General features: G+C 53.5%; 1 long non-coding RNA gene across 2 annotated transcripts; it reads left to right on the top strand.

Moving 5' to 3' along the window:
- Window positions 1-260: 260 nt before the first annotated feature.
- On the top strand, window positions 261-8413 carry LOC123569519 (uncharacterized). Of its 2 annotated transcripts, XR_006693297.2 has the most exons (4): window positions 261-349; window positions 905-1043; window positions 6852-7165; window positions 7584-8413. It is a non-coding gene; the product is annotated as an uncharacterized lncRNA (long non-coding RNA). The 2 variants fall into 2 exon arrangements; XR_012425695.1 differs by lacking the exon at window positions 905-1043.
- The last annotated feature ends 800 nt before the right edge of the window (window positions 8414-9213 follow it).

Genomic DNA, 9213 nt, shown 5'->3' with positions numbered 1-9213 from the left:
GGGGGCTGAAGCGACCGAGTGGAATCGTGGCTCCAGGGAACAGCGATTACTCATCAAAGGCCAGGGCAGCCCACGTCTTTGTGTGCCCTCCGCAGCCCGCCCGTGCCTGGCCACAGGCCCCCAGCCTTAGACTTCCCCCTGACAGCCCCCAAAGAGCAGGGCTGGGGTGGGGGAGAGCTGGGATCGTGTGTGGGCACAGAGCCCGGACAGGCGCGGTGGGGGCAGGGGTGACCAGGGCAGGCTTCCTGGAGGAGGGGAGCGTAGACATGCACTGGACAGAGGGGAGGCGCAAGGAAGAGAATTGCTGCGTGCTAAGGGGAGAAAAACGTGGGTCTCCGGAGACCAGGGGGTGAGTGCGGGGGGACGGGGAGGGGGCAGAACTTCTAAGGTGTCAACTCAGCCCCCGGATGGAGTGTCCTGGAGGGCTTGGGGGAAGGGGCCGCTTCCTGCTACAATGGCTATTTTGGGGCCTGAATCAAATCAAATCCGCCGCAGCCCCCAGAGCCCCCAGCAGCTGCGCAGAACAGCTGTCCGGCCGAGGGGGCTGAGCGGCTGGAATGGCGCTTCCTGCCCCCCACTGATCTCTGACCGCCCAGGGGTGTGGGTTGCAGGGGAAGAGGGAAGAGGATGTGAAAGGGCTTTGGGCTCAAGTCAGAAACCTGGGCTAAGATAGTGTGCTTTCCTCCTCCTGCGCTGTGCAACCGCGCGGCTGAGACTGGCGTTTTTATGCCAGTTCTGAGTCTTCCCTGCACCTTCATCCTCCATTCAGTCCCTACAAGGTATCTCCCCAGGCCCAGACAATCCCTATCTGAGCAGTCCTCCTGATCTTCCCCCCAGGAAGCCCTTCTAGTTTTCTCTTGATGGGAGGAGCCCTTTCCTCATCTGCCCCCTCCCAACCTCAAAGGTTGTTCCTAGACTGGTTCCCTGCGGGCACAGCAGCATCTCTCCCATCAGATCTGGATTTGGTTCTTCCTCTAGCTGAACTCCCAGCCATCCACTTGGTATTTATCCACAAGGCACCTGAGTGTCGACACAGAAGACAGGTAAGCTTCCCAGCAGGTGCCTGTTCAATCTCCTGATTGTGCTGAAGGGGCCTCATGCATGCCAGCTAAAAACCCATAGGTTGGCACGTAATAGAGTTGGGGGGAGCACTGAACTGCCTCCTCCAGGAAGCCTTCCTGGGACAGGCAAAAAGGAGAGGTCTCTTTCTTTTTGGTCCCCCCTGGCTCAAGGCCAGCCAATGTCCACAAGAGTGACCAAAGCTGGGACATGCCCTGGGGCAGCCCTGTCCCTCAGGTCACTAGTCCATGACAGGGTCCCTCGTGCCCATCTTGTGCAGAAAGAACCCCATTGTCCAGGGGGCATAGCTGAGGGGTGAGTTCAGAGCCCAGAGATGTTGACCACAGGACTGGTCATCGGCCTTCTGACCACAGCAGGAGGGAGTCGGGGAACTGTGTGGTCTGTGGGGGCGAGGGTCAGGCACATACTATTGCACACACAGGGCCATAAACCCAGGCACTGCCCTCCTCATCCAGGCACACACTCCCCTGTGCTCCCCCCAGGACGGCCCCTCCCTTTCTTCTTCCGCATTCCTGCTGGCAGATGCTCCATTCTTTTCTTCCCCAAGCAAGCCAGGGAGATCTCCACCTTCCGGGGTGGGGGGGCTCCGGACATAGCAAAAGTGGGGGGAAGCAGGGATGTGCCACCTGTCCCTGGGGGCAAGGGCAGCCCCCGGAGCCCCACCCACACTGGGATGAGAGCCCAGGGTGCTTTGATCTCCTGTGTGGTGCGCCTGTTGTGGAAGCTGCCAAGATGAACAGAGATGCACATACAGGTCTTTTGGCCAGGTCTGCAATTCCTGAGCTTGTTTCCAGATCAGAGCCCTCATCTTCCTTCAGAGACCTCTTCACTAATGGACCGCCCTCCTCTTTCCTCACTGAATCCCTCCCCTCGTTGAACCCCTCTCCTCTCCCATCCCTATCTCTATGAGTCATCCCATCTCTGCGAGAGTGGTGTCCTTTCCTTCTAATTCCCATGGGCCCCAGAAGATCTGGTCTACAACACAGACCCCATGGGTAGTGGCTGAGACGGGTTGCACTGGTTTGCTTGTGCCCAACCCCGCCAAGACACGACCACCACCACCACCCCCTCCCCACATGCAGGCCTAGCCTGGGAAGGCCCATCTGGACTCAGGAAGTCCTGCCATTTCAGCAGTTTGAGGTTCCTGGCCCAGCAGGGCCCCCAGGCTCCAAGTAGACCAGGGACTGGTAAGAAGTGAATGGCAAGTGGAGACTAGTAACCAGACTCCGAGTTGGACTTGATTTTGGCCCTGAATCTGTCTGAGGTGGAGTCCTATGATCTAGCCTTCTTTTTTTTTTTTTTTTTTTTTTTGAGACAGAGTCTTGCTCTGTTGCCCAGGTTGAAGTACAGTGGCACGTGGCATGATCTCGGCTCACTGCAACCTCCACCCCTAGGGTTCTAGCAATTCTCCAACCTCAGCCTCCCAAGTAGCTGGGATTACAGGTGCCCATCACCACACCTGGCTACTTTTTTTGTATTTGTAGTAGAAACGGGGTTTCGCTATGTTAGCCAGGTTCGTCTCAAACTCTTGACCTCAGGTGATCCACCCGCCTCGGCCTCCCAAAGTGCTGGGATTACAGGTGTGAGCCACTGCACCGGCCGACCTAGCCTTCCTGTAGGATCATTCACACACATCACTGTTTCCCTCATAAGCATCCCAAAGCAGGAGGAGGCCCATTCCCCCTTCCACCCTCTCCCAGCCCAGGAATAGCTCGTCCCAGAGTGACCTGGCTCTGGTGATCAGGAACTCACTGAGTCTGTCCAGTCTCAATTCTGCCTGCAGTGGAGAAGACCCCACCCTAAGTGAACGCAGGGACTGTGGGGTCCACGTGGGATTCAGGGAGGGTGGGAGAGTGAGACCCAAAGAGAGCCAGAGATAAAGACAGAAAGCCAGAGAGGTCAGCAATGGAGAGACAGAGGGGATGGAGGGATGGAGGGATGGAGGGATGGAGGGATGGAGGGAGGGAGGAAGGGAGGAAGGGAGGGAGGGAAGGAGAGAGGGAGAGAGAAAAAGAGAAAAGCGGAGGGAAGAGAGGAAGGTGGGGGAGGGGAGGGAGAGAGAGGAGACATAGTGAAGAAATGCTGAGCCAAGATGAGAGGAAGGAAGCTATTGGCCCTCCTCCCTCCCTCCCCCCCTCCCTGCAGCCATGCCAGGCAAAACTCCAGACACAAATGCATCCCAATGGGCGTCTGGCAGGGAGGCTCCAACTGCTCTGAGGTTCTGAGGTTCCGCTGAGCTCACCTGGCCAAGTGTGTCAAAACTCCCACCAGCATCACCCCTGCACCACCTAGAAGCACTCTGAGCCCCACTCTGAAGATAATTCTGGGAATCAAAAAGAAGGCAAAACCTGCCCAAGTCCCCCAAGAGGGTCTCAGGTCCCTCCCCAGTCCCCTGCATTGCTGGAAACCCTTTCCCCTAAAACAGAGCTACACGAACTGCCAGGAGGCCAGGCCTGTTGGCAGAATCAGAGATGACCCCCTCTCCCACCTTCCGCTTTGCCACGCCAGTGACTGTTTGCTGACTGTCTCTTTCTTGTTGCTAATCGCTCGGCCCCGTCTAATTGGTAATTAGCCTTGCGAGCCCAGCCTGTGTTTGGCTAATTGCTGTTTGTCTCACCCTCATCTCCGGCAGCAGAGTGGTGCCAACACAGCCGCCTGGGCTCTATCCAGGCTGCTGGCATCCGTGCCAGGTTCTGTAGAGGTTTCTGCAGCCCCACCCTATTCTCTTCCAGGGATTTTGTGGGGTACAGCCTCCTTCAGCAGTAATGTCAGCCCTGAGGGTGGTCCCTGACAGTCCTTCTGGGCGGTTGCAGCCTGGGGCCCCTGCTTTCATGCATAGTCCACGCCCAGTTATAGAAAAAAGACGGCCATGAGTGAGCTACAGTCCCTGCTGAGGAGTGGAGTCTGGGGGGACTCCAGGGAGGAGGAGGTATCTGCACCGGACCTTAAGGATGTCTAGGATTTAACCATCAGAGAAGGCAGAAAGGACTTTTCAGGCAAATGGAACTGGAGGTGGTTGGCCCAGTGTGACTGAAGGGTCTGGAAAGGAGCCTGGAAAGGTAGGTAGGGCTGAGTTTGATTCTCCAAGCAGTGGGAACCATGGAAGGTTTTTGAGCTGGGGAAAGGTATGATCTGCTCTGCCCAGGGGGGATCATTCTGGAGGCCATGGTGAGGATGATGATTGGTGAGGGGAGAAACCAGGCCAGGGTGAACCCTCAGGAGGCTGCTGCTTTTGGGGTGGAGGCAGAGAGGAGGACGAGGTGCGGGGGGAGAATTGTTTTAGAAGGACCCACAGGATTTGGTGATGGATTGGAAGCAGGAGACATCCCCAGGGACGATGTGCCAAGGCTGTGATGATAGACTTCCAAGGACAACAAGGATCCTCCCCTCCCCACTAGCCCTGTTGGGAGAAGGGCAGGTGGCATTTCACCTGTTTTCCATGACTCATAGAGTAGCTTGGGACCCCTTTTTGAGAACTAAGTCTCCTGGTCTCTTTAGGAGCCTCTTAAGGAGTTGATCAAGAATTGGCACTGGCTGGGCCCTTACCATGGGCTGGTAACCAAGCACCAGCTCCTCAGAACTTCCTAGGAGAAAGCCACTATTATTATCTTCAGTTTTCACATGGGGAAACTGAGACTAGGGGAGATTAAGCCATCTGCCCAAAGCCATACAGCTAGTAAATAGCGGAGGTTGGATGCGCTCAAGTCTCACTTCTCAGCCAGAACTTTAAACATAACTTTGCAGTACCTCTCAACCTCCTGTGACAACTATGCTCGGCTTGGGTTTGTTTTATTGATTGATTTATTTTCATCAAAATGGCACCAACCAGCTTGTCCCCTCTACCTGGAATCCCTTTCCTTTTCAACTCTGTCCAAATCCAACCTGTCCTTTTAAGCCCAGGGCAAAGCCTACCTCCTTGAGGAAGTCATCCTGGATTTTATAAGCCCCTCTCTACATGCTGGAGGTAACCTCTTGGGCATACTTGATTTTGAGTCTTGTGGCAGGACTTTCTCTACTCTTTGCCCTCTCCTGGAGCCTCCTATAGAGGGGAGACCCACCCTGCAGGAGGCCACACATGTGTTGTCCACATTGCCCTAGACTGCTCCGGAATGGGTCTTGTCCTCACTGAACAGCAAGTGTCCTGAACCCCCTAGTCATCTTTGGGTCATACCCACTGCCACGTCACCTGGCACTGCACACAGGGTAATGTCTGCCCTGTGTTTATGTTCTGAGCGATGCTTACCTGTCCATCTGGAGGAGGCTCCTCTCACTTGCCATGCTGGACTCAAGTGGCTCCTGGCTGTCCCCAAAATTCAGGTTCACCCACCACGGCAGGGAGCTTTGGCTCTGTCCAGGATCACCAGAAGCCTGAGCTGCTAGCTCAAAGAATGGCCCAGAGCAGGAATTTCCCAAAGTGTTGGGGGCCTCATGGAATGATTACTTTGAAATGGACCACACGTGGTTAGATGAGCAAGTCTTTGTGCTTTTATCAAAACCATCAGTGACATCTTGTGTTTTCCTTTCAGAGCCTTTATTTCCTCCAGCAGTGTTGGCCTCATGCCCCAGAATAAAAATGCACTAGCACTTTCCACCCAGCCTGGAGGGGGCTTTAGTGGAAGCTGGTGCAGCTGCAGTAAAGGGGTGGGTGGGCATTGTCCTTTGCCTCCAAGCAGGCCCCAGACTAAAGCAATCTAGGAATCAGAGGTTGGAGACCCCACTAAGGAAGGAACCTGGGAGAAGATTTAGCACAGAATTTTCAGCTGTGTTTGGGAGACCTGTGGGATCCTTACAGGTGCCTCAGGGGTTGTTGAAGGGCAAAAGATGGGCATTATTATTACTATTTCGAGACAGGGTCTTGCTCTGTTGCCCAGGCTGGAGTGCAGTGGTGCAAACACGGCTTACTGCAACCTCAACCTCCTGGCCTTGAGTGATCCTCCCACCTCAGCTTCCCCGAGTAGCTGAGACCACAGCGCGTACCACCACACCTGGCTCTTTTTAAAAATTTTTGTAGAGATGGGGTCTTGCCACATTGCCCAGGCTGGTCTTAAATTCCTAGGCTCGGCCGGGCTCAGTGGCTCACGCCTGTAATCCCAGCACTTTGGGAGGTCAAGGCGGGAGGATCACGAGGTCAGGAGATCAAGACCATCCTGGCTAACACGGTAAAACCCCGTCTCTACTGAAAATATGAAAAATTAGCCGGGCGTGGTGGCATGCACCTGTAGTCCCAGTTACTCGAGAGGCTGAGGCAGGAGAATGGTGTGAACCCGGGAGGTGGAGCTTGCAGTGAGCCGAGATTGCGCCACTGCACTCCAGCCTGGGCGACAGAGCGAGACTCCGTCTCAAAAAAAAAAAAAAAAAATTCCTGGGCTCAAGCCATCCTCCCACCTCGGCGTCCCACAGTGCTGGGATTACAGGCATGAACCACCACACCCGGCCAAGGTGGGGCATTATTTATGTGTTCCCCATGAGCATTCTGCCATTCCTGGTTTGCATAGTCATTGGAGACATGGGCTCTGCAATGAATCTTCCTGGATTCAACCCAGAAGCTCTGTCCCTTACTGCATGTGTAACTGTGGGCAGCTTACCGAATGTCCTTGTGTCTCATTTTCCCATCTGCAAATATCCGGAGGATGATAATTATCATGCTGTTTCAAGGTGGGTCGTGATGGTTGGGAAATCCATGGTACCATGCTTGGTCTTCAGCAGGACTTTACACAAAGAGCCTATATTATTTTAACTATATGTTTTCGGTTTTTTTCCCCCTTCTCTAGCCTATCTGCCAGATTGATGAACAACCTGACCCAATGCAGGCAAATGCAGAGGATGTCCCATAACTGTCCCACTTCCTGGGAACCCTTCTTTGTGGCCAGCCAGGGCTCAGTGCGGAGAGACAGAGAAGACCCAGGTGTCCCCTGGCCCAATGCTTCCGGGAGGCGTCTCGGCCTTCCCACCTCTGAGAACATTCAGGCCTTTGAGATGTGGCCCCTGCCTGCCCCAGTCCCCCTGGCCCGACAATGGGGGCTTCAGAGGAGACTGGATGGCAGGACACAGCCCCTTCTGTGAAGCAGAGTCGACCGCCAAGCTGGTGAGTCTGAGAAGGCATTCCTCATGGGGCAGAGAAGGATGAAGGGAGGAGGCTGTGCATTGGCCCCTTGGCCCAGCCCTGACCCGAGGAGCCATTGCCACTGGGGCTTGGACAAAGGTCCCCTCTTCCTGCTCTCTGTCCTTTCGGTGCCCACCCGGGGGATGGTGCCAACAAGGGTCTGTCCCAGGGCCATGAAGGAAGGCATGAAGCTTGGATGATGTGAGGGATTTCCTCGAGTGCTGCTGGGTGAGTGGAGAGGTGGGCAGGCAGCCAACCAGGAGAGAGCATCTGTTGGAGCTTGTGGGGGCTGCAGGCTCAGGGACCCTTGCCTCTTTCCCCATGCCCTCAGTCCTCAGCCCACTGAGCCAGCTCTTGAATAATATCTCCAGCAATCTCAAAATTATCTTCTCCCCTTCAGGAGGTCTTCGTGGATTTATCAGGGAGAAGCATGGCTGAGTAAAGGAATTCTGGCACCATGTGACAACCATCTTCCTCATCAAGACTGGTGTCCTGGGATGTGGCTATCCCTGATCTTCCGGCAGAATGAGGAGAAAAGTCTGAACCAGGCAGTTCAGCTTCCCCCAGTAGCACTCCTCTCAGGCCATGGAGAATAATAACAGCTTTTTTTAACTGAGCTTTTGCTAGGGGCCAGAACTTTATGTGCATTATCTCATTTAATCCTTGTGCTAAGAGGTAAGTACCATTGCTATTGCCAATACAGGAAACAGAAGCTTAGTGTGGTTAAGTGACTTGCTCAATGGCTGGAAGAGGTGAAGTAACCCACCTCAAGGTTGTTCAGGTAGTTAGCAGTACAGCCAGGATTTGAACCCAAGCAGTCTAAACCCCGACATTCATTTCACCAAAAACAGCAACCGGAGAATAGAATCCTGATCCCTGCAACAGGTCAACTGAGCCAGGACCAATTCATTGCTTGATTCCTACAAAGGATTCTTGCTGATGAAGGTAACAAGGAAGATAGAAACAGGAGATTGGTAACAGTGAAGAAGGTGTTGATGAACAGGTGACTAGGAAATTCCCACCTAGGAGTCATTGAGTTGTTCATTCATTAATGCATCATCCATCTCAGGAGCTCTGCTGAGTGGCCATAGAATGTAAAGAACATGAGCTCTGGAGCCTGCCAGACTGAATTCAAATTCCAGTTCTGCCATGATTTCCTGTGTGACCTTGGGCACGTTGCTTCACTTCTCTGAGCCTCAGACTTCTCACCAATAAAATGAAGATAACAAATCATCTATCTTATAGGGCTGCTGTGAGAATGCATGTTATAATGCATAGGAAGTGGTTTGTATGGTGCCTAGTACAGAATGAACACTCAATGAATATTAGCTGTTATTATTATTATTACTTATACTTCTGTCCAGGTGCTGGGCTAAGGTACTAGAGTTACACAGACGAATGGGACTGCCTCTTTGATTGAAGAGATTAGTGGAAGAGATAGAGATAGACAGACACAATGTAATAGGTGCCGGGAGTGGGGCCTGTACAAATAGCCGTTGGAACACTTACTGTGCCTGAAGGACTAAGGAGGGCATCCCGGAGGAGGTGACCTTATCTGAGACTTGAAGGATAAATAGGAACCTATTAAACAGATAGGAAAAGAAGAGATAAAGCTGGCTGGGTACAGTGGCTCAGCCTGTAATCCCAGCACTTTGGGAGGCCGAGGTGGGCGGATCACGAGGTCAGAAGTTCGAGACCAGCCTGGCCAACATAGTGAAACCCTGTCTCTACTAAAAATACAAAACTTAACTGGGCATGGTGGCGGGCGCCTGTAGTCCCAGCTACTTGGGAGGCTGAGGCAGGAGAATTGCTTGAACCCAGGAATCGGAGGTTGCAGTGAGCCAAGATCGTGACACTGCACTCCAGCCCGGGCGACACAGCAAGATTGTGTCTCAAAAAAAAAAAAAAAAAAAAGAGAGAGAGAGATAAAGCCATTCCAGCTAAGGGAACAACGAATGCAAAATGCTCTAGTGCGCAGGAGGTATCCTTAAGGGAGCAGTATGGGTTTTGGCAGCCAGGAGGTGCTAGGT

The sequence above is a fragment of the Macaca fascicularis genome, chromosome 16 (genome assembly GCF_037993035.2).
Source record: "Macaca fascicularis isolate 582-1 chromosome 16, T2T-MFA8v1.1".
Taxonomy (NCBI): Eukaryota; Metazoa; Chordata; class Mammalia; order Primates; family Cercopithecidae; genus Macaca; species Macaca fascicularis.
Note: the sequence above shows the minus strand (reverse complement) of the source record. Positions and strands in the feature narration are given on the sequence as shown.